Source organism: Oenanthe melanoleuca, chromosome 1 (genome assembly GCF_029582105.1).
Source record: "Oenanthe melanoleuca isolate GR-GAL-2019-014 chromosome 1, OMel1.0, whole genome shotgun sequence".
NCBI classification, from domain to species: domain Eukaryota; kingdom Metazoa; phylum Chordata; class Aves; order Passeriformes; family Muscicapidae; genus Oenanthe; species Oenanthe melanoleuca.
The window spans coordinates 74,095,384-74,120,786 of NC_079333.1; the positions used below are offsets into that span (position 1 = coordinate 74,095,384).

Sequence of the window (25,403 nt, forward strand, 5' to 3'; positions counted from 1 at the left end):
ATGCATTGCTGAGTCTTCATTCCTAATTCACACACTATAGCTGGCTCTTTCTTATTTCAATTTTAGTGGATTCTGAAACTTGAGTGTCTACTACAGTAGTTGTGAAAAAGGATGCTAGCTGAAGGGTTTTTGGTTAACATGTTTCTAAAGATGAGCTATTATGCTTGACTGAACAAAATTTTTTTGCCAAATTTTGTTTGGGGGGACTTTGTTTTTCATTGTATATATTTTGACCATAAACTTATTTCAGGAAATATTTTCTTGAAATTAGGGTTTAACATCATGTTGAATCATTAGTTTTATAAACATAAGAATTTACTTTATACATCTCTTTGGTTAATTTTAACTTGTTGTATTTGTCTTGATTGAAACTTTTGTATAGGTGTTTAATATCTGTACACTGTGTAATGTTCGTGCTGTACTGTAAAGTTTTCAAGTATTTTGAATAGTTTCTACAGTAACAAGACTTAACCTACTTGCTTGTTTAATGTACCATAGGATTCCCTTGTGGATCCCCTTGCTTCAGTGTCGCTTCCTAGGCAGGAGACTGTCATGTAACCTCTCTGGGGTGATTGTTCTCTGTGATGTGAGAACTGCTCCAATTACCTCTGTGTTGATAGAATCACTGCTAATATGCCAGATACAGCTAAGTGAATTAAGACACTGTATTTAGGCTTGTCAGGGTTAAATAACATTTTTCAGTCTTTAACCTGTTTGATTACACTTTAACTTCTTAGCCATTCAGTTACTATCTTCTATATTGTTACAATATCTCCCAGATGGTTGCACATTTTTATTATATGGTTGTAGAATTCATAATTCAGTTGGATCTGGTTTCTACTTTAGCTATCAAATACAGTCTTTATTTCACAGTATGGTCGAGATTGGAAGGTGCCTCTGGGTGCGGATCACCTGGTTCAACCCTTCTGCTCAAGTAAGAAGACTCAGAGCTGGTTGGCAGGACCATGTCTGGTAGGCTTTTGACTCTACAAGGATGGAGACTCCAGAACCTCTCTGAGCAACCTCTGCCAGTGTTTGGGCACTCTCAGTCAAAAAAATGTTTCCAGATAGTCAGAGGGAACTTCCAGTGTTTCAGCTTGTGCTTCTTGTCTTTGATCCTGTCGTTGGACACCACTAAGCAGAGCCTGGCTCTGTCCTGTTGGCACTCTCCCTTCAGACATTTATTTATATATGTTGATGAGCTCCCCTTTAGCCTTCTTCAGGTTGAACAGTCCCACCTCCCTCAGCCTTTCCTCATAGGAGAGTTGGTCAAACAAAAAAATCTATGAACAACATATCAACATAAGCACTACTTAAGTAGCTTACCTGGTTTGTCAGATTTTGTCAATGAAAGCTTTTACTGAGCGCAACAAGACTTGTGATCCCCAGGTAAGAGTAAGAATTTAATTGTGTTTGTGTTAATTTTGTTCATCTTGCAAATCTTTTAATTTCTTAGAATTCTTTAAAATTCCTTTAATATACTTCCTGCTCATTCTTACAAATGCATCTGTCTTTTCACCTTAATTCTATTTGAAGGCTTACTTACAAATAAACTTTGTCTATTTCACAGCGTATTTTATTCATTTATATTTCAGACTGAATGGAAATGATCAATAACATTGGTAGCTTAAGGTATTGCATCTACTCAACAGTTCCTGCTAGAGTAATGAGGGAAGTCTCTAAAATACTTAGCAGTAGGAATGTTTTCAGCAATAAAGTTTTGGACTAATACAACTGTAAAAGTTGATTTCCTGAAGTTAGGTGGTATGGTGTGTTTTGTGTAAAACCTAGCAAGTGCTTCTTGTTTCCTGGAGGGTTGCCAATGCCTGTGTTCTGCTCTTAAGGATCAGGTTACTAAGCTGTGGTCAGATTGTGACCAAGAGATTTCTGCTCCCAGTGGGTTGTTACTGCCTGTCCCTGTGAGGAGTTATTGCCTTCCTTGGATGTGCTGGAATGACAGTGATACCTAGTTGCTTTGTAAACCTGTTCTGTTAAAATTATCTTTGTTTAAACAAATCACCCTCTGCTCCTAACTTCCCTATTAAAATCTTTAGGCTAGTATAGCTGATTCTAGCAGAAACAAGTTAACAAATTTCTGCCTTATTTAGAATGAAGGCAGACTCAAAGGGATGGTATCTTGGGATTGGGGTAAAGGGGTATGCGAAAAAAACCATAATCAACCAAAGTTGATAAAATTTTATTTATAGCTGAGTTAGTATTTGATAGAAACCTTATTGAGAGGGATTTAGGTACTTAATTTAGGCTGATTCAGGTACCTAATTTACCTTCTGAAAACCAGTTCTGAGTGCCATCTGTTTATGATGTGTCCTTATCAAAACTATTATTTAGTAAAGCATTTGAAGAACTTGAGTAACCAAATAATCTTTAAATAATTTCTTTCATTCGCAAAAATAGGAAGATCCCCTTTGTATGGGTGTGGCTTTTCACCAAAAGTTGTCTCCTCATTCTCCAGCATATGTTTACATTAGCTTCTTGCAACATTGATAGTGTGAATTATTAAAAGCTTTGAGACTTGGAGTGACAGTATAGTTGGTAGGGCTTTTATTGCACTATGGAGTACATCACTGTTAGAGGCTGTGGAGGCAAAGGTGCTGTTTTCTGTGACTGCAGGTCATTGCTGTTTGGAGAAGATTATTTTCAGGGTCTTTACCTTCCTGTGAACATAATAGGAAGGGAGAAGTTGCTACAAGTTGACTTCCTAACCATGGGGCTTATTGGCAGCTAATCCTGCTTTATTTGTTCTGATACTGCTAATGTTGTAAACCTGGGAATTTATGTATGTTGTCATGTTTATGATTTTTTTTTACAGATATCTTAAAGTTTAATGAAGAATGAAAAATAAGGCTGTTATCAGTGTGCACACATTTGTCCATCATCCTGATTTTTGTATCAGAACTGTGTAGGAAGCATACACCTGCTGAACACTATCTCACTGTTTAGAGATGGGTTCTTTAATTGATACTCTTTATGGCTTTCAGTACATACAGGGTTAAGTGAAAAGGTTGCAGTAATATCTAGTGAGCTTTTTTTCCTTTAATGTGCTCATTAGCAGTGGCAAGTGCAGGTTTTAGCACATGTCAGTAATTTACATTTCATTGCTGAGTGGCTGCCCTTTTTCAAGAGTTGTTTTTAAGCCTGATGAATATACTTGTGTTGGGAATAAACTGAGTAGAAGAATTGAAAGCCAAATACCCTGCCAGGCTTTTCAATTGGTGCTGAAGTTTCTAGTGGGCCACTGATTAGTAATGCATGAAGCAGCAGAAGAAATACAAAGATGATGTCTGGAAAGGTTACTTCAGGTAGATTTACCCTTGAACCCCTCTTACTTTGTAACTACCTTTTGCAGTAATTTCCCTCAAAATTTCTACTTTAGCAGGCCTTCTCTTAACATAAGAATGTGATACATTAGAGGGACATCCCAACTAGGTTATGTATTTAGACGTGGTACAGAAAAGTAATGCTTGTGCAGTGAGTCCTAGAAACAGATGATCTTCCAGGCTGTGCAGTTTCCTGGTCTTAGATCCTGATGATAGGGATCTCAGTGAATATTTGCTCTTGTACTTTCTTCTTTCCTCTGTCTTCTCCTGCTGACTGGCTTGAAGGTGTGTGGGTCACTGCAGTAATGGCAAATATATGTGTTGGGATGCAGTAACATTGTGGTTGGCAATTCAGATGCAAAATAAAGGTTGCTGTTGGAGGAAAATTGATGCTTTTATCTAACAACAGCTTAGTTTGGTAATAAAACCATATGATTAGCTAAATGTATTCTTGATTGAGTGATATTCTTGATATTTTTCAAGCTACTCCATTTTCAGAGCACTATGTAGAAATTCATACTGTGGAATTATACTTTCCTTTGTATAGACGCCTGCATATATTTTCTGTCCGAAAGGATAGATATTGCTGAATTTACATATGTACGTGGACAACAAAGCATTTTTATTCCAGATGCCTGTTAGGATACTGACATGTTCTTCAGAGCTCTTGCAAAAGAGTACTGGTGCTTACTCTTTCCCACTTTCACTCTTAGGTACTGTAAACACTATTTATATTCAAGTTACTTATTATACAGTTTGGGGGGGGTGGGTAATGCATTAAACATTTAGAATGGGAAGAAAACCAGCAAAAGATATTCCAGAACAGTCTTGTGAATAAAACCTGCCAGTTTATTGTGTAAGAATTTGTGAACCCTTTTATTACCCTATCTGAACATTGGGTGCACATATTTAAATGAGAATGTTTGTAGAAAGTAGAGCCATTTGAATATTTTTCACACGCTGAAAATATTTTCATAGCTGCCTTGGTCAGCTTTGGAATTTCTATTGTTAGTTTGTGAAATAGATATTTGGGTTGTTTGGGAAGGCTGAGTCCTTTACCTTTCCTGCTATCTGCAGTGGTAATTCAATGATTGGGATCGTGATTAGACAACAAATACTAGTTTGAGTTAACAAGTAGTAAAGTATCTATGCATGTTACTGGAAAAAGTTTTAAGGTTGTGAGCCACATTTTTTTTCATGACTTGTTATAAAAAAACTGAGGAAAATTATGCTTTTTTCATGAAAAAATCTTGTATGAGGTATTTTGCCTTGTGGTTAGGACACTTTTATGTTCTTTGCTCACTAAGAACCCTGGAGATACTTGCGTGTCAAAGTCATTAAGACTAGCAAACAGTTGAGGTTGCCTCAGTAGCTTGCATAAAAATGAGGAGAACATTTTATCCTTTAAATTTAGAATAGTTTTTGTTTCCTTTTTCAGGTTGCAGCTGAAGTCATGAAATACTTGCAGATTATGTCTTAGAGCAAGACTGTGATTCTGAAAGGATCAAATGCAGAGAGAGCTAAGAGTGCTTTCAATGAAGATTTCTTCTGGAGGTTTATGGTAGGGCAGGCTTCTGGGTTAGGGGCTTAGTCTCTACTGAATAGATCCTCTAGCTCTCACTTAGTCCTGCCTAGCTGAATGTGCTTCCTGATGGCTAACAAAGTATATCCTGTGGCTGTTGTGGGTGCCACTGCCCTCCCTAGTCATTCAAGTAACATGAAGTTGTGTTCAAAAGCATTGTTTATTGTATATATTTATGTGCATGGTTGTTCAGTTGTTAAAGGCAGGGGAACTGTTTGCTTTCAGGATCTTACAACTTTTTGGAATGTTGATCCACATCTTGATTGAGCATATTGTACCTTTTTGTAGGTGCTCTAGTAGGAATAGATTATAACTGAATGCTGGGGTGAAGCTGTTACCATACTAAAGGTGGTTCTGACTAGATGAATGATCCTTTGGTCTTTGGAACAGGATCTGATCCCAAAATGTAGGATGTCCCTACAGGTTAGTCATTTAGCTATGTTTTTGGGAGTTGTGTATTCTCTTAGTTCAAATTTAGAATTGGCTTTCTATGGAGCAAGAGGCAGATTCTGGTATAGCCCATAACCATATTTGTCTTCAAGGAGATTTTTGGTAGAAGATGTCTAAGGAATTCAAAACCCACGCAACCCATACTACAATGTTCAAAGGATAATTTTGAAGTTGCTCAATTTAAATAGTTAGTATTGTGACGTATGTGATACTTTGGGCATTGCTGTGTCCTGAACTGTGAATAAAAAAAAAAAAAGTCTTTGAGAAGACAGTAAGTATACATGGGTTAGGAATGAATTTAAGAGGCCAGAGAATAATATATATGGAATATGGCAGTCTCTTATTTTTAGTGTATATTTTTATTCTGCTTGTAGGAAGAACATGTTATTTTAAGGTGGTTCCAAACTGAAATACTTGAATTCTGCAAGAGTGGTACTTTTATTAATGAGTTCTGTTTTTAAAAAGTGGATAAATAATTCCCATAGCAGTCAAAGCAGTGACTTCTTCTTTTGGTGACTCTGTAATGGGCTACCCAAATACTGTGTGAGCTGTTGCATGTACAAAAGCTGAAAACAGATTGTCTGTATATGGAGAACATGCCTCAGCACAAAAGGGCTGCTCAGGAATCCCATGTGTAAATTTGCTTTTCAAAGGCAGGCAGCAGGTGCGCTACGGAGTGGTGCTTCCGCCTATCCCACCAAGAGACATTGTTTAATTTGCTCAGGATGGAATTCAGGAAGAATAAGTTACCTGCCTGGACTTCTGGGCAAGGCATCTTGCTGGCAAGTTGTGCTTAATTTTAAATTCAAAGCCACCATACTGAAATAATATGAGGCTATTCAAAAGCAGGTTACTCAAAAGGTAAAAAATGCCGGAATGAAGACTTTCATTTGGGTCTTGTGTGTGTGTAGGCATTGACACAGTTTTATATTACATAGTTGCTTGCTTGTTTACATGGGACTCTAACATTGCTTGGAGGCCAAGTATTTCTTTGTGTTCATTCTTTAGTGTTCAGCTTCAGACAGTATTCAAATTTTGCACTGGGCAAGTGTATATTTAATTTATCTGGGAAACTTTATCCATTTCTATCATATTTGTGAATTTATACGCGTTAATGTATTTATTCTCAAAATACCTTTTTGCTCTTAAACTTATCAGAAGATTCTGTCCTGCTATTTCCTTGCATGGTTTCTTTTTGTCTTTGTGTTCAAGAATGCCATGGCTGTTCATCTAGAAGGCACAGGAAGCTCAGGAGATGAGTGCAGTGTTTTCCAACTCCAAGGAGCAATTTCAGATAGTCTGGGCATCTTGTGGGTGGAGTGAGCTCTGATTGTAATGAGTTTTCATAGAACCTGACAGCTAGACTCTCCCTAGGAGGTGGTGCAAGTTAAGGTTTTCCACGACTTATGAACTGAGATGTGGCTAACTTTTACATGAGAATAGTAATGGCTTTATTTATGGTTTATCATGCTTAGCATGGTACAGCATGGCTTCCATTCTGCTTTTGTAGCTGTTAACTGAAGCCCCCCAGCTGCTGTATGAAAATCCTTTTCACCTTATTGTGAATTAACAGTTTAAACTGTATTACCACTATTCTTTTTGAACTCTTCTTAATGGAAGTTCTAGTCTTTTGCAGATGCTGAGAGAAATTCTTGTGCAAGAAATCTTCAGGGTGGAAGACTTGAATTGAGTGAGATTTAGAATTTGACAAATGTATATACAAGTAAGAGTTTCCAAAGAGTGAATAAAGGGTACTCTGGGTTCTGCTCTTGTACAGACTGTTTCTATCTTTCTACTATACCTTATACCAAAATGTGTGGTTAGAAATTAGTGTTTTATCTACAAGATTTTGTTTCAGATATGTTAGGTTGCATAGTAGATTATAATTATATCTTCTTTTGCTTTACAAAAGGTTTTGGGTTTTTTTTTGTTTAGTTACTTCCAACTATACAGTACACTTTTCCTGTCATTTCAGTGCTTGATAACTTAAGGCTTCATTGCCTCTGTACATTTTTCAAATTACTAGTTTCCTAATGCTTATGGCTTTAATTTACCCCCTACTGGTATCTTTAAATGGATTTTCAGAATTTTGAAAGTGGGCTACTATAGTTGTATTTCAGTATTGGTCCTGACTGATACAGAATTTCTTAAGTAGCCTCCACGATTAAAAGGAATGGAGGTTCAAACAAGTCCTGCAGCAAGAAGCCAAAGATTCTCTTAAATAAATTTGTGTTTGGTTTCTTAGTATGGTTTTGCTTTGATTATTTCTGGTAATTTGCCTGTGCTTTGCAAGTGCTTTTCTGTCTGATGTAACTTAAATATGGTAATTTCGGTATCATTCTTCTAATGCAATATACTTAATAATAAAACATTTGCTTTGTTTAAAAAATAACAGATACAAATCTGACATGCTGCATGCCTCACAGCACCAAAATATCCATAAAGGGTGGTTTAAAGAGTTGAGTACATGTATGTATCCATGGATGAGTGTATTAATGCATGTTTGCACATTATGTTCTGAATATAATTCAGGCTATTGTTTTAGCTCAGAGTGCCATAAAACTATAGAGCTATTTTTCTTTGTATTTATGGTTTGTATTTTCCATTACAGCCTAAAATTGAAGTAGTGATAAAATATCTGCAGTATGTTCATGCATGGACTGTAGTCTATATAACTTTGAATTGTTTAGCAGTCTGACACATTGCTATGGAAAAAGTATCATTCATGAGCACTTCAGAATCAGGCATTCTTCTTGCTGTTAAACCCCAGTGTTATCTTTCCCTCTTGCTCTTGAATGTGTTTTCTGGTAGGTAGGTTTTCTTTTTCCCAGTTTCTGACTTCTGTATGATTTAGTGGAAATACACAAATATGTTTTAATATTTCCACAGTATAGGACGCTAGGAAATTTGTGACCAAAGTTTAAATCCAATTAAAGAGCAGCAGAAGAAAAGGGGATGGAAAAACCCTACCAACCCAATCTCACGAAAGTTCTTATCTGTGTATTAAGATTCCAATCCAGCTAATTCTTAAAAAGCCTGCATTATCATTCAGGGCAGGAATGGTTTCCTGAATATGTGACTCCATGAATGAAATACTTATATTGCTATGTATTCTCAATGTCATGTAATGGCACATCAGTCTTGATAGATAGTACTATGAAAGTGCAATTATTTTGAAAAATAGTGAGAGAAAACAGAGCCTTTAGGAATAAGAAAATGTTATTCCCTTTTAAGGAGTTTCTAGTGCAGTGTATTTTTATCTTGGTGTGGTGGAGTGAAATAAAATCTGATGATTGGATTCTATTCTAGGAATGACAAATCTTGCTAAAATATTTGGACTGAAAAGCTACTTCAGGGATATCTTAGAGGAGTTGAAACATCTAAGGAGATGGAACTTGCCTAATGAAAATCCTCAGTAATGATTAGGTTTCAACATGGATAAATAAAACTTTGTAGCCTGTGTTCCTGTGATAGTTGAATGTCAGTGATAGGCATGATGTAAAATAATTAAGAGTTTAAATTTAACATCTGGTTGCTTATTCTTATTTGAGCATAAGGCTCCTGCTTTGATCTTTTATTTCCCTATATAAGATACCTGTAGTTTGGCCTTTGTTACACTCTTGTAACAAAATTATAAGCTTGAAGTTTCTCATTCATGTTGGACCATATTTTGAGGATTGCAGTGGAAGCTGCGGCTATCACTGTAATGCAGTAGCTTATGCTAATTTCCAAAACAGATATTGCTCAGGATGCTGTACTGTTGCAAAGTACAAAAACCTGAAGCTCAGTCTTAAAATTGTCACAAACCTCTTGCCTTATGACTTCGAGGTTAGCTTTCCAGTAGTAATTTCTTTTTTTTAAATGAAAAACAACTGAGATGCTCTGGTGGGCAGGAAAGGAAATGCTATTAGGCATCAAGAAGTTGGTGTGTCTTGCTGTTTTTTTGAATTGTATGCTTTAAAGAAATTTAGCATTCAGCTCCGTTGTCTGTGTTGTAATAGCTGGTAATAGAGATACTTCCTTAAAACAAGGATCCAGTGTGATCTTCCAGGGAGTTTTGAAACTGCTCAGATGTTATGGTGATTTAAAAAAAAAAAAAAAAAAAAGTCTGGTCTGTTTATATGCTGTAACTTTCCATTACTAAGACTGCTGACATTTATTGGATAATATTTATGTATAATAGTTAAGATAGTTACGCCTTTCCAAAAATTAAACTGGCTGTAAGACAATATGTGAGATGTGTATATTCCTTTTTGGATTATAAAAACATATCATAATATGAATAAGCGGTATATCTATTTGGACCAAGAGAAGAAGGTTTAGTATTTTGAGCATTGTCAAATTAACTTTTCTTCAGAGGTTAAAATAATGGGGTTCAAATTTGTTGTGGAATTGGAGCTCCATATGACTGAGTAAAACAGAAGCTGTCCTTTCACCAATGCATTCAGCCTATTCCTGAAAAGATATGGTAAATGGACCATGATACAATCATTATTAGACAGCAGAACTGTAGAAATACGTAGGCTTACCTAAACCCAAACTAGTTGAGCAATAATACATAGAAGATAATACAAAGAAACCTTGAGATTATACAGAGATTATTTTGTGAATGGCAAGAACTCTTGTATGAACCATTCATGTATCTGTGATGAAGAGATTTGTTCTTTGCACAAAGGTCACTCTGTGTTTTCTGATCTGATGTTCAAGAATAAATAGCAGTTAAAATGTAGTCCTGGAGCTGAAGAAAATTTACTTGAAAGATCAAAGACAGAAACAACTTCAATCACATTTTTGACTGTTAAACACTTAAATGACTCTCCATTTTTTAAGTGCCATGATGGTTATTGCAAATTACAATAAATGTAATTACCGTACAGTATCACTGTCTGTTGTTGACTTCATCTGTATTACAGCAAAATTCAAAGAACCTATTTATGCTCACCACATCCCCATTGTGCTTGATGTTATGTGCACATGTGTAGTGAAATGCTGGTTTTGTGGCTTTTCCCCTTCAATTCAGCTAGCATTTGAAGAAAAACAAAAAGGGGTAAGCTAAGAAAATCAGTGGAGAAGAAAAACCTGGGGCTCCAAATGGAAAACCTTGATGTCTGCAACCACAGAAAGGTCTCAATCCTCACCATTCTTAAAAGATGGAGACATGCCAGCATTCCTTGTGGCTGGGTAAAACAGTTTTAAAGGTATGGGCATTTGTCTCTCCTCTCTTTCAGTTACCTCTCAAGCTTCTGTGGTGGGAGAGTCTTGTGCTCTCTATTAACAGCAGCTTTTCAACATAAAACTTGTTAAAAATGCGACCAGCAATGATCAAGGATTATGATGCAATATAATGCAATATTACGCTTGTGATGCAGTGTAAGCCTAAGAGACTGCTTAATGTAATTTTTTTTTTTTTTTTTTTTTTTTTACAACATAAGCTCTTTATATTAATACATTGAACCCCCTACAGGTTTAGGGACCTGGTATCTGTACTGTAGTCCTTAAAATTAGAGGGCCTGGTTGCCTGGAAAAGTAACAATATTGGTCTTGATTTCTATATTTTTGGAACTTTCCCTTCCTATACAAAATATTTTTGAATTCTTTTGGAATGTATATATATTCAGAGTGGAAAAGATTATTTATTCCAGATATGAGTTAATGAGTTCCTTATTTTCACATGTCTTTCCTGTATTGAAATTCTTGGGAGCCGGGATCTTTGTTTGTTCATCTAAAAAAAGTCAGTCCCACGCACCAGCTCTGGTTCATAAGTACTTTTCTGTAGGTGAATATCTTCTGTCAAATTATCTCTTTTTCTTCATGGCTAGCTCCCTTGTCAGTTTAGTTTTGTTTTTATTTTTTAATTTCCAATTTGTTGGAGAGATGATGAGTATCAGTTTTACACACAGAGACTAATACATACATGCTTCAGATTGTTTTTGTTCAGAAATATACACAGACTGAAACTTGTACATAGAAGAGGAGTAAATTTAACTTGTCTCCAAGCAGTTAATTAAATCTTTTATTACAATTAGCTAGACAGATCTTTGTGACACTGTATTTAAAATAATGACTTACCTCACTGAGAGTGGTGATTCTTTTTCAAACTTTGCCAAGCTAATCCTTTATGTTCGTAGTATCATGCTTACTTTGTATCCACTTGAGATTGTGACGATTCAGGTAGAGCTTGAAGAATGAGACTCGGGGAAGGAGTTCTGCTGATGCAGAAATGTTTTTCAGCAATAGCTCTGCAACTAAAAATTCTAATTTGGAGAATGTTTCCCATCTTTCAGCTGGTTAAAGGCATACTTGTTTTGGAATTGGGAAAGTTAGGTCTTTTAACAAGTGATGAACAGGCAGTGTTGATTTTTTAGAAGTTTCAGTGATTGGACCAGTTACTGTTTAGAAGGATGCTTTAGAGCTTGCCTGGTAAATTCCTTTTCTGTCCTAGCCTTTCTTCTTCCCGGGACTCCAGAGTGAATGTTTCAAGTCCTGCTCTAGCTCTTACTGCCAGTGGTACTTGAGTTGCTCCTACAAAGCAAGAAATGGGAGCCATAATATCACATCTTGTGCACATTTGTACAAAGATGCAGTTGCATAGTCTCTATAAACAAAAGTTGTACGGAGGTGTTGGCCCTGGTTATGTGTTCCTGCCATTTCCCTTGTGCTGGGACTACTATTTATGTAGTCATCTAGAGCAAACTTAAAAGTAATCTGGAAAGAGAAGCTATCAAAATGCAATGACCAAGGTGTGAAAAATGAAAAGCCTGGGGGTCAGGACCCCACTTTTTTGTGGCAGAATGGCACTACGTTTTGACTTTGTTACCACAGTAGAGCACTTCTCTCTGGCGACTGAATTTCCTCTTGGGCCGAGTCCATCAGAACAAGCCACTTGCTGCTACCTGATATGTTGTTAGCAGGTGACCACAAGGATGATGAAAGAACTTGGAGACTAAAATCAGCCTTTCAAGGGTTAAGAGCGTGTTGGGATGAGAGTTTTTCTGCCATGCTGTGCTTGTTCTCTGGATACCTTTGTGCTCTGATGCAGTTGTGGTTGCTCCTTGTTTCATTGCCTCCCTTCTTTGGTGCAGGAAGTAAAATGTAGCCTTTTGTATATAGTTATGGATGCTTTTTTATTGCTTATGTTTCAGAGTATATTCTGCCTTTAAGGATTTTTTTCTGTGGGTTTGAGGAACATGGAGTTGCACATACTTTTCAGTCTTCAATTGGCAAGTGAAGACCCAGTTTACTAAGAATTTTGAGGTAATCCTAGCTCAGCAGATAAACTGGAGTTTGGACTTCTGGAACTTGTTGCATTTCAACATTTTTATGTCACTTAGCTGAACTATTAAAGTAGAAAAATTTTCCAGGGTACTGTCGTCTTATTGACTTAGGCATCAAAAAGAAAAATAAAAAAATCTGATAGTTTTACCCTAGTTTCACTCCTCTCTTGCCTTTGAAAAGAAATAAATATCAACTTTTCCAGAAAGATTGTCATAATTTAACAGGCTGATTCCCTCTACAGGCTAGAATTTCGAAATTTAGGGCCTGTAACTGTTTAGGCATGCTTAATTTCAAGCACATGCTTATTTACAGGATCCAGATTTGTTTGTCTAATTACTTTATAGCATGAGTGAAGCCAGACTGTACAACTCTCAGGCCCATCTGTTGGAAAGGGGAAGGAGGAACTCGACTGTGTCTGTTCCAAAAAGCTGTTTCACCCATAGTCACCAGATAAAATTTGTTTCAGATTCAGAGTTGGTGGTATTTGGGAATACATGATAGATACTTTTGTCATAATATATTGTCTTGAGTTCAGAATGGTTGTGGTTCATAGGATCAGGGCCACAAGGGCATCTCATGGATTACCTCATTTTAAGTGCCTGTAAATTGTCTGATGCTACATATCGAAACAATTTATTGACTTGTTTTATTTATGACACTGAGATGGTGAGATGTTGTGCCAAAGCTGTAGCATTTTGAATGATGTAATATTGCCTGTCCATCACATTTTGTTCCACAGGTTTAAATGTGCCAAATTCCACTGTTACTTCCTCATGCTGGCCAAGAAGTATAACTTACACGTACTTTGAAAATAATTTGAAACTCTTATAGTATTCAGTGATGTTTATCACATGTAATTCTTTTGCCTTCAGTGTAAAAATAACATTAAATGGCCAAATCTGAGCACTTCATTCATGTAAGGATTTGTGTGAGTGAAAACAGGGCTTGGTGGAGAACTCCAAGTTTGTATATACGAGTATACAAGTCCTATTGCCTAAAAGAAAAATATTCCTAATTTTAATAAGTTTGGCTACAAAAGCACCTGAATCTTTTTTCTTAATTTTATTTAAACATCCACGTTTAAGAGGACGACATAATCACACACTTCTCTGCCCATAAAATCTAATGTAAACTTAATATAAGTAGAGCAAAAATAGCAAAAATAGCAAAAATAGGAACTAGAGGGAGACCTATGTACATTGACTGTTAAAACACATAGAAAAGAAGAAGAAGAATATTTTCTGAGAATTATTTCCAAAGGGGAAAAATAAATCAATGAATTTTTCATGTACTTAAATGTAGTGTGTTGAGCCTCTCTTGGTGGGCAGCTGTTAGAGTTAGTTATCTTTCTTTACAGGGTAATTAATCCACAGTTTTCTCCAAGGAACTGTGTGTAAGATTTAAATAAGAACATATTCTATTAGTAATACTACTATATGCATCTTTTTGCAAAGAAGCAGTGAAGGAGACAAGACAGTGTGGTTCAAGGAATTCCGTGGAATGCTGTCTTTGCTGTAACTGTGTTGCCTGGCATTATCCCATATGTACACTAGTTCTTGTTCAGCTGATGAGAGGGTGTCACAGAAGTGCTCCCTTACCGTCCTCTCTCAGATTGTAGCTGCTTCTCCTAACTTCTTCCATGTCTGTGCTGGTGCAGGAAGTGCCCTCTTGTCCCTGCTTGTTCCCCAGCTGTGTTTTCGTAGCACCGTGCTGTATCCTGTGTTGTCCTAAGACAGTTGGATAAGCTTCCCTTTCAGAGATGGGAACCTTTTGGATGTTTTTTAAACAATTATTTCATTGATCTAATGGTTGTCACTTGTCTACAATGCTAAAGGAACAGCATACTTTAGTACAGATGTAGAAATAAATGGCTAGAGACATCAATACCACCAGTTATTAGAGAAGAAAAATCAGTATGACAAGGTGCTCTGCTTTCTCTTAAAGAAATGGGTTTTGTGAAATTCAATAGGTAGATACATATCCCTTTATCTCAGACAAAGTATGCAGGTCTTGTCTATTTTGTGACAAGGATTGTGCTACTTTTAGTTGCTGTCCCTGTCTAGAGATCATGATCTTCCTGATATTCTTCACCTAGCCTTGTGGAGTAAATGAGTTTAGAAGGGGGCTTGGGAGACTAGTCCCTTTCTTGAAGTGACATCTGCTAGAATGGGTTGCTTAGGTTCATATCCAGTTGAGTTCAGATTATCTCTAAGGATGGAGACTCCACTACTTCTCTCAGCTACACGTTTCTGTGTTTAATCAACATCTTCCAGTATTCCTTGCCTTTCTAGATTGCAGCTGTCTCACATATGACATGTCTCATCACCATTGCTGTGACAGTACTTCTGTAACTCCCAGTTTTTCCCTGCTAGTGACTGCCGCAGGCATCTCGGTTCACAAAGTTTTCAGTCAGCTGATTTCTACCTTTCCTGCATATTTCTCCTATGTGCCCTCTTAACTGTCAGGTGACAGTTTATTTGTTGACAGTTGTCCCTACTGCCATTAACCCTTTTGGGGACTGTCCCTCAAAATCTTCTAAGCACCCCCTACCCCTTTAGCTATTTTTAGCTCATGTGCTTCCCAGAGTAATGTCTACATTGCTGCTGCTTGGGGCATGAGAGTCAGGAGGAATTCGGCCCTGGGGTGGGAGTACTGACTTTTTGGGTCACTACTCTGTGACATTTACAGTGACCTATGGGACAGCATCCCATCCTTGGGTTTTATAATGGCTTAATGCTTGAGCAGCTGTTGCCCTGTTTCTTATTTGCGTGATGTTTTGTGTTTTATAGTAATTGCAGGGTCAATATATCCTGACTTTGGTGGAAGACAGTCTATTGGTTCAGTGAATTAAACCTGCTTTGGTGTGGTGATGACAAACAAATGTGTGCCCATGTGCATTTTGTTGCTGATATTTACTGCTTCTTTGTTTCTTAAACAATTGTTATTAATGTAACTGACAAAGTGATATCTATTTTTTCATAAATATGCCCGTTTATTATTTAAGTATCAGAAATTAAATTTAATGCTGTTTAATGGCTCTCTTCTGGTGGGAAAATAGTTCCAGTTTACTAACAAGATGTAGTTGCTTTCACCTTTTTGAAGTGAACTTGCTCTACATCATCTGTAGCTGTAGGCAATCTTTAGAAACTGACAGTCTTCAAAACCATCTATAGCAAATGTTTGATGATGACTGTTTCTATTGACACAGTAACACTTGTCTAAATATCAGCAAATGCAGCTATTTGATAGGAAGTAAATTAGTAACCTTGTGAGGACAATGGAGAGGACTTTTAAGTCTGAGAAAAGGGCACTGTAGGTCAGAATGGCGTTATCCATATTATAATTTGTTTAGGGCAATAAGCTTTCCACAGTCTTGTTTTTATCAAGAATGTTGCTTATTCAGTGACTTTGTTACAATGTCTGAGAAATGACACCTTTTCAATGTAGTTGTTAGAGAAGATGATTATTAGGGAGATAACTCTAGGGTCACTTACCTTCCTGGCTGTCAACACCAGGGTTCCTTCTGCTTAAATCATTAGTAAATTCAGGGTCATGTGAGCTTGGACAGTCATCATAAGTTTTCATTTGGTATCTGAATGTGCAGTATAAATATAATTATAGTCACCTAATTTTGAAAGCATTGTAGAATGTATGGAAAAATGAAAGACGGATTTTTTTTTTTTCAACACACAGGCATACAATTTATACCCTTTGACTGCAAGCTCAATGTAATATCTCAGTAACAGTGTTAATTTTTCATTACTCATTGACTTCTAAATATATTCTCATGTTTTGTTTATTATTTTGGCCTCCCCTTTGAAAAACACAAGCTATGGTATTGCAAAGTGCACTTACTGATCAAGTCATATGTTTGTATTCTCTATTAATTTGCAAAACTTCACGTGTAGCTTAGGACAGGAGAAATAGTAGGCTCTATTAAGAGTATGCCTTTTGTCCATGCGTTTTCTTCATTTGCTCTAACACTGGAGTTCTTGAATTGTTTTTTGGTCTTCCCTACTGAACTTTCAGTTTGATCCAGAAAATTTTGTATGTGCCATAAACTGGGATCCTTTGTAATGTGAGGTATTGCTTTGGCTAAAATGATGCTCCCCTGTTTTTCTCTCTCATCATTGTCCTGTTTTTTTCTCCAGGACTGCCTGGCTTTAATTTAGACTAATATATATTTTTTGTTAAACATCTTCTTGAGTATTTTCTGCCAGGCTGAAGGCTTTTACCAGACTGAAAGCCAAATGGCCTAGAAAATAAAGTTCTGCTAACTTTCTCTGCTGAATTCAATACAGTAATTCCAAATGCTTTTCCCCCTCCAAACAAATAAAAATATGTAGCTTGAATCCTAATTTTCAAAAAAGTAAAGAGCTAATATGCTCCAGTAGTAAATAGTAGTTGATTGGGTTTTGAAATGAAGTAGGTGATATGTTTGGCTAGTTGTGGCTCAAATGTATTCTTTAATTGACAAGATGGAGTACTTCTTATTGATAAGTCAGGACTTTTTCTTACCTTGCTAACATTCACGCTGGATTTGTGCAACACTGGCATATGACATTTTCAACTAAGTTTGAATTAATGATTAAACAAATGCTGCTTTTACATCAGGCAAAACCTTGTGTGGTCATGCAACTGGTGGAACTATTTTGTGTTACATGAAAAATGAAATGTTCTTCCTGAGGCTGGATGATCAGGAAGACTAAGATTACACTCCTGTTTGCCATTTCCTTTGTGCATACCTGATTTCTTCTCTTTATCTTCGTGTAATCAGCAGCTATATCCATGGCCAGGATCTAATTGAACTTAATGAAGAAAGAGGTTCTGCTGTTAAGCTTCTGCATTTTCTGCTCTTTGTGCTCCTCATGGTGCTAAAAAGAGATGAGTTAACATAAACCTGAGTAGGCTGTTTAACCTTCTTTCTCTTCTGGAAATGTAGATGCAATAACATTTGCAGCTGAAAAGGCTCATTCCCAGTTTCTAATGTTTAAGGATGCAAATGAAGCATTTTGTCTTTTCTGTCGCCTGGAGGTGTTAAGCAAGGAAACAGAAAGAGGTTTCTAGGATTAGTTCCACAGATTTCTTTTATCATGTAAAAATCAAGGGTGGTTTCAATGCCATGAAGTGAAGAAAAGCAAAATGGAGACCATCCAGGGAAAATTCTTAGGTTTAGTTTGTTACTTCCTAAATTTTCTGGGCATTCCTTACTACTGATATAGGTGACAACTCAAAACTCTTTCTAGCATACCAGGGCTAAGTTCCTGTGCCTCGGATGGATGGTATCTGTGTAGTGTTTAATATGGTGAACTAATTAATCACTTATAGTGATGTCATGCAAACTCCTATATGTTCCAATTTTATAGCTTGTATTTGAGAAATGCTTCTGCACTTAATTAATTCAATATTGCATTTAGGTTCTGGACAACATATAATATATAGACCATCTGAAACCTTAAATTGTTTCAAAGTGAAATTATCAAGTAAGATTTCAGGCTGCTGATCAGAACCAAAGTGAAAACTTGTTAGTATAGAGCCACAGAGGTGGTTCTTGTTCTTCTCATTGTCTTGTGCTTTGAGCCCTTGGAAAAACGTGACTCTGCTTCTTTTCACTTACAAAGGTATGACTGAGAACTATGTTTTTCACTTACAAGTTACAATATACACTATGAACTTTTTGGTACAGCAGAGTTTTTAATTTCAAAATGCAGAATTAAATCAATGGAAGCACATTTACATATAATCCATGATAACTACAGTTCACAACTTGTATCTTGTTAAGGATATTGTCTACAGATCAGTCTGGTTCTTAGTTTTGTCTTTGTAAATTTACCACTTCTGTAGAATTGGAGGAGATGACTTTAAAGTTTGTTTAAAAAGTGATTTTCCATGCAACGTTAGTGCTTAAGTTGGTATTGAGCATTTGGAGTTATTCTGGCCACTCCCTGGTGTTTGTGCTGAAGGTTGTGTACCTTTTCTGTGGTGTACACTTTTTTTGGACACTGGAGTTAAGTTGCTTTAGATTATTTATACTGGCATGGCAACTGTGCCTTTTGTTTAAGCTGAGCTTTAGAGTAGTCTAACAAATTGAGTCTTCTCTTTCTACCTCCAGTATTTGAATATACATATACTACATTTTGAAAAACATAATTATGCTTATTATCTATGTATTATATATAGCTATATGCTGTTCCTGCATACTATTCCTAGCCTGCTTTAAAGACATCATGTTTGGGGTCTGAATAAGACTTGCTTTCATTTGATCCTGCAGAAGTTTGTTTGGCCCTACTGGTAAATGATTAATGGATTTTCATGCCTCTGCATATTTGAAACTGTACTTTGCAGACAGGTGTTAACAGTTTCATACCAGGGTTAAATAAATCAGTTAATATTTCTTAGAATGATGGTTTAAAGGCAATATATTAACACATCTCCCTTCCAATGGTAAAGGTTAGACATGAAAACTGGCATCAATTGACTTATTTTCAAATAAATGAGTGTATTCTAGTTGTCTTTTTTTTTATATTGCTTCCAGAAGAAAAAAATTCTTCTTTTCTTAAGGTGTGGTTGGAAAATGCTTTAGTGTTCTTTAAATTCAGTTTTAAGAAGTGAGACAAACTTCTTGCAGCTGTGTTCAATTTAAGGTAAAGCCTTTTTATTCTGCTAGCTTTCTTTTCAAAGGAAATACTTCCAATGTATTACTCTCTTATAGTACGTAGGCCTGTTTGAGATAGTGTGTACAGATATTTAAAGTGGCACAGTGTAGAGTCACAGGTAGTGACATAGCTTGTGTGGGGTGTTCTGACTTCTACATTGTAGTGTGTTTTGGAGCCAAGTAACAGTTCTGATTTTGAAGCAGAATTTAGAAAAAGCCACGAGATCTGGCAGGCTGGGCAGCACAGTTCTTTATTACCACCTTCCTCTGCAGATTGCCTTGGGCACTGTAATTTTTCCAACTGCCAGTTTATATTTTGCTTTTGAGGCTACTTGTTGTCACAGAAGCCTTGTGCTTCTGCAGCTCATGATGGTTGTAGTAATCCATCTTCTTCCAAAGACCTCTAACAAAACAAAAGCCAAACCTCTGCAGAAGTAGCTGAAGTAGTCAAAGGCAGGTGTAGTCAGAGAACAGTAGGCTGCTACAGCCCTTCCCTCTTGCATATCTGTGCTTTTGCTTATGTCATGTATGGTCTTCACTCTGCCATAAGCCTGTGCAGAAGGCTTTAATCTACTTCAGCATGGCTCATTTTGTAAAAATACTTGTTCTAATGAAGGATGCTACTTGTACGTATTGGCTTTTCTCTCATGTATGTTTGTGTAAATGTGTGTGCATTGTGAAGATCCTTTCTCTTCAAAAGTTCTGCTTATTTAATTGTAAACTAGATTGGAGGAGTTTTCTTCACTGAACTGCTGGAGAGTTACTGCTCTTGGTGATCCATGAAAATAACCTAGGGTTTTACTTATTCAGGCTCTTTGCAGGTTAAAATTAAATTATTAAATTAAATTAATTCTTACAGCAGAGAATGAAATTTTCTATTTATTGGTACTAAATTTGCAGGTTGATGCCTGCACAAATCACTGGCCACTCCTGTGTACACTCTTAATCCTGAGCCTTCAAGACAGCTGCAATAGGGGCCAAGTGTTTGCGTTGATAGGTCGTTTCTGTGCATCTAGCAGAAAGCTTCAAGATGTTTTTTCATGTCTACCACATTCTATTGTAGTGTATTTTACCAGTTTAGAATTTCAGTCAAGAACTGGATGCTTTTAATTATATATTCTTATAGTAGATTTCCTTGAGGGGTTCCTTCCCAATGTTGAATGGACAGTTCTTGAATTCTAAAGTGTTTTATGTACCCACCTTTTTCAACTGATGTCAGTGTGCCTGTTGATGGTGGTGCTTGTGTTTTTTGTTTTATTTTTTTCCCCTTTTTTCCTTGGTAGTACTCACTAATATTATCTGTCTTTGGATGTTTCATCTGGGTTTTTCTATTCTGCTTGGTTTTTTCCTAGGTTGTTTGTACCTCTGTTGGACCTTCCTTTTGCTGCCAGCTCAGCTTTTCAGCTCTGCATTTAGCTCATGTGATTTAGAGGCTTTTTAGCCCAGCTGTCTATTCCAGTCATCTTTGAGGTGTGCTGCTTATCTGCTTTGCTTTGTATGTGTCTGCAGGCAGCTGCAGTGCAGGTTTGTGTCCTTCTGGTGATCTATGAGCTGTACATGGGGGATTGTATTTGTGGATAGTCCCAATTTTTCTGTAGCACTGTGATTACCAGACTACTTGTGCCTATTCCCTTCTCCCTTGGGTCTGCCTCCTTGACTGGTTGTGTGTCAAGAGGAAGTATAATGGTAAAAGAATTAATCAGCTGCATGTAAGAATTTAATGGAAACCTTTTCTAGTTCCTCCTGTGTAGAAAACTTGAGGGTTAAGGCAGAACTCCTTTGAAAACTAGACCTATGATAATGTTTCTACTGAAGTTCTTATCTGTGGATCTTCATAATCTTACCAATAAATTCTTCAGTAAGTGTGGTAACTTGTACTGCCCACACTTGCTGATCTTGCTATTACCTCACTGCCCCTAAATACTTAAGAGTTGTTGTTTTAAGAGTGGCTTTGATGCTTCAGACTTCAGCCATTCTGTGATTCAAACAGTGCTCCTCAGAGAAGCATTATGTTTGATTTTTAAAATAAACCTTAAAACAGTCATGCAGACCATTGACCAGAGCAGGTCAATATGGCAGCATGCAGCCACTCTTTGAGCACCTCAGAGTTTGGGGATGTGCCATCCTGCCAAAGGTTCATGTTCCCAGTTGCATCCATCAGCAGCATACTCTCAACTGAAGGAAGGTCCTTCCTTCAGTGCCCATTAAATTTTGCTGTTTTCTTCATTTTGTCTCATGAAAGTGATGGAAAACCCTTCTTACACAAAAAATAGGCTATTGTCTGCCATGTTGGTTGGCTAAATCAGCTAAGGGGTGTTTAAGCATGCCTTTAGAGAAGGGAGGATAGATAGGACTGTGGGCAGGCATGTACAGGAGGGGGAAGGAGAGTGAATGAGGAAAGAGGAACTCGCTCTGTTGCCTCAGTCACTTGAGGGTTGTTACTGTCTTCCATAAGTATCACCCTAAGTTGAAAATGTCATATGTAAGTTTGAATTTGAGAAGCTATGATTCAGTGGCAGCATACAACAGACTGTGTGGTCTCTCCTGTAAGTTTAATGAACTTGTTTAAAACCAGATCTGTGTTTACATAGAAAAGCAGAGCAGCTACAAATGCTTCTGAGATCTCTCTATCCTCTGTCTCACTATCTTCTTCCTCAGAGATACTTTCTTAAAGGAACTTAAGGAAATACTTCCTTAAAACTAGTCATTTTAGGTACTAGGGAATGAACAAGCACAAAGCCTTACTGTCACTGCTTCTGTGTGGTACAATAACTATAGGGGCTCTGGAAGCAGCTGGGCACTTGGAGTGTGTTTTGCCACATCAACCTGCTGTGAGTGGAAAAATCCCCTCATCAAACGATCCTGAAAGAGAAAACATGAGATTCTTGATAGCAGTGTTTTTATACATAGCGTATCTTCTTGTTGGTTGAAGCTGCTTCTCTTAAGCTGATATATGTAGATTCAAATATCTTGGCTCAATTGAGGACACCAAGAACTGTGTTTAATTGTCCATAACTAAAATAGTAAAAGACAGAGGATAAGTTTTAGTATCATTTGTTTTGTCTAAAGCTGAGTTGGAACTGTTCAATCATTTCCTGCAGCTCCAGGAGGCCTGGCAGTGAGTTGGCTGCTTTGCCACAGATTCATAAGCCCACAGAAGAGTATACATTGCCAAGTATACGTGTGTAAAAGTTGTTCATGCCGTTTTCCCTCCTTCATGCTTTCTATCTTTAGTTCTGCTTAGGCTGTCACTGAGACTGAATCCACTACTAACTGTATAATACAGTAGTTGTGAGTATCAGTGTTCATAATTTCCAGGAGGAGGTGCAAAGGAAACTCCTCTTCTAGACTCAGTCTCTTCAATTACCTCAGGTCCACAGGAGGTTGTCAGATGGGCAGATCTCCTTTCTGTTGAGAATATCATGACTTACACTAACATAGGTCTATTTGGCCCACTCTGTTCCCAGAGCAGTCAGATGTTTGACAGACTGTGACGGTCACATAAACTCAATCGTGAACTTCCCAAATGGATTTTCCAAATCTTGCTTTTGCTTGTTGTACTTGACACTGTATTTAGTTTTTGCTGTGTTAGGGGTCCTGCATTCCCTGAGAGTAGGCCAAGGCTTTTGTCTGGCTTAAAAAAACAGCCACCAAACCAAAAGGAAGGGACAATAAACTGCTCACAATTCTGTGGCATGACTATTAGACCTATTGTTACTGCTTTCAAAATAGTGGGCTGTTGGAGAACTCTTCAATATCCACTACTTAAGGCAATTAAAAACTAAGTTTCTGCATGGATTTGTTATAAAATTATTCTTTTATAAAAGCTTCCTTATTATTTGCCTGTACCTTTAATTTTGTAAAGCAGAGTAGTGATACACAGACATCACAAGTATGTTTCTAAACAAAATGCTGTGCATGTTTATGGTGAAGCTTGATGTGTTTTCTGTGGTCAGATAATTAGTCTTCAAGGCTGAAATATGCTGCTGAATGTGTGGAGGAGTAACAAAAGTTTTGGAAGAACTTGTTTGATATGCAGTGTGTAAGCTTGTGTATGTACAGCAGAGGTTTTAGTACTTGCTGCCACACAGACAAGTCTGTATTTGAACAAACTAGTAAATCTTTGTGGGAGCTGAAGATGTTCCCACCACTTTATTTCTTATGGTTTGTTTTTGGCATTTTCCGTATTTGGCAGTAAACTTTTGAGAGGATTGTTTAATATATTGTATGAATGTGGGTGATGAAGAAGCTGGGGCACTTACCTGGTGGAGAGCTGAGAATCTTTGGCAGAGGGCTTGAGCAAGCATCTTTGAGTGATGGGGTATTAAATTACCATAGCAAGATGCAAGATTTTGTTTAGTAGTGCCTTAAGATGACAAAGTATTTTTTTATGTGTTTAACTAAAGTTAGTTGTGAGTTATATCAGAGAATGCAAATCTTTCCTATGTGAGAGATAGTTAGACACAATGCCTGGACACCAGTAGAACCTCCTAGGTTTGTCAGCTTATTTTGATTTATGGATGCAGCAGAATGCAGAATCACATGGTTTTAGGTGTCCTTTGATGTCATATTGAGTTAAACTATTTTGTTTCAGATTGTTGATGGGGAAATAACTAGCTGTGGTGACTGCCCCAGCTGACAGATGGTGGTGGTGGTACTATGTTGCTGCTTGTTCACCATCAAAGAGCTGATTTGTGTAAGGTTTGAAACAGTTAAAGCCAAAGCTGTGTATATAGACAAGTGAAGTTTGTAAATTCTGAATTATGAAAAGTATACATTAAAAAAAATACAAAATGCAGGTTGCAACATGTGGTATTTGCATTAGAGTAATGTGAATCTGCTGCACATCATCTGGTACTTAATTTTCAGTGAGTAGTATGGGCTGTATTGATGTGGAATGAGACAGCTATACAGGATTCATGTAACAAATGACCATGTTACCCTAGTCCTGCTAGGAAGCTGCTGACAGTGCAAAAGGTGACTCCTGAGCATTTTGAAATCTCTCAGCTCTTATAAGATCACAAATAGGATGTTTCCCAACTTAAAAATATTTCTCCTGTCTTCTGGGATGGCATCATGTACTACCATCACATAAATACACAAAGCTTCAACAAATTACTTTTTATTGTTAGTGACTGTAACTCTATGGTTTGTGTAGCACAAGTATATGTCAGAAAGGCAAAATACTATGGGATAAATTGTGATATAAAAACCTGCTATTTGCCATTTTGTTGGTGTTGGTATTAAGTTAGCTGCTCATTGGCTAGAAACAAATTGTTTTTAGACATTTTACGGGTATCTTAGAACTGGGGAGAAGAAAATAAATGTAACTTGGAAAAATTGTACAAGGCTTGATTTTCAAAAATTTTAATTTTTTTTTATCCTTACAACTCTGATATTCTTTCCCTTGCCAGTGCAAAAGATGTAAAGTTACCTAAAACACATGTGTACTCGGTTTTGCATCAGTAACTTTCAGGGAATAGTTCTGATAGTATTGCCTTTAACTTACTGTTGTGCTGACCTGAAAAGGTTTGAAAAAATACCTCTATCTGAATAACCTTGCTGAAGTCTATTGATGGCATAGAGAAACAGAAGGAAGAAACATGCATTAGTGTTTTACCTACATATTGATGTTGAAGTGTTAAAACACTTTATGTTAACCCCTTTCCACATTATTATTGGAGAAGAGTTGCCTGAAAGAATCAGGAAATGTTATTTTACTTATTGCTTTATTTTCAAGGTCTTAAAAATGTTGAATAAAAGACTGCATTTTCATTGTGTTGTTTCATTGAGGTTTGGTTTTGGGAATGCATACTAAATAGAATTTTAAGCTATGTTATCATTTGGGAAGTGCATCTTTGTAAATCATTTTTTGGTTATCTCAATAGTGAATTAACAAGCCTCTGATTTCTGAAGGGATATTTCTAACTTTCAGGCTGGAGTTCTTCCATTGCAGCTATTTTTCTCTAGCCTGACTTTTGATTTATACAAGTGCTAATTATAGGGCTTTGAATCTGTGCATATACATAGTTTCACAAGGTCATACACATTTTTAATGAACTGTCTGAAATATTTATATTTTGCTCTGTTATGTAAAGAGATC

General features: G+C 36.8%; 1 protein-coding gene across 1 annotated transcript in view; it reads left to right on the forward strand.

Annotated features, from left to right (window-relative positions):
- PCCA (propionyl-CoA carboxylase subunit alpha) overlaps window positions 1–25,403 on the forward strand; it is a 267,652-nt gene that overhangs the window by 48,347 nt on the left and 193,902 nt on the right. The gene's annotated exons all lie outside the window — the stretch shown is intronic.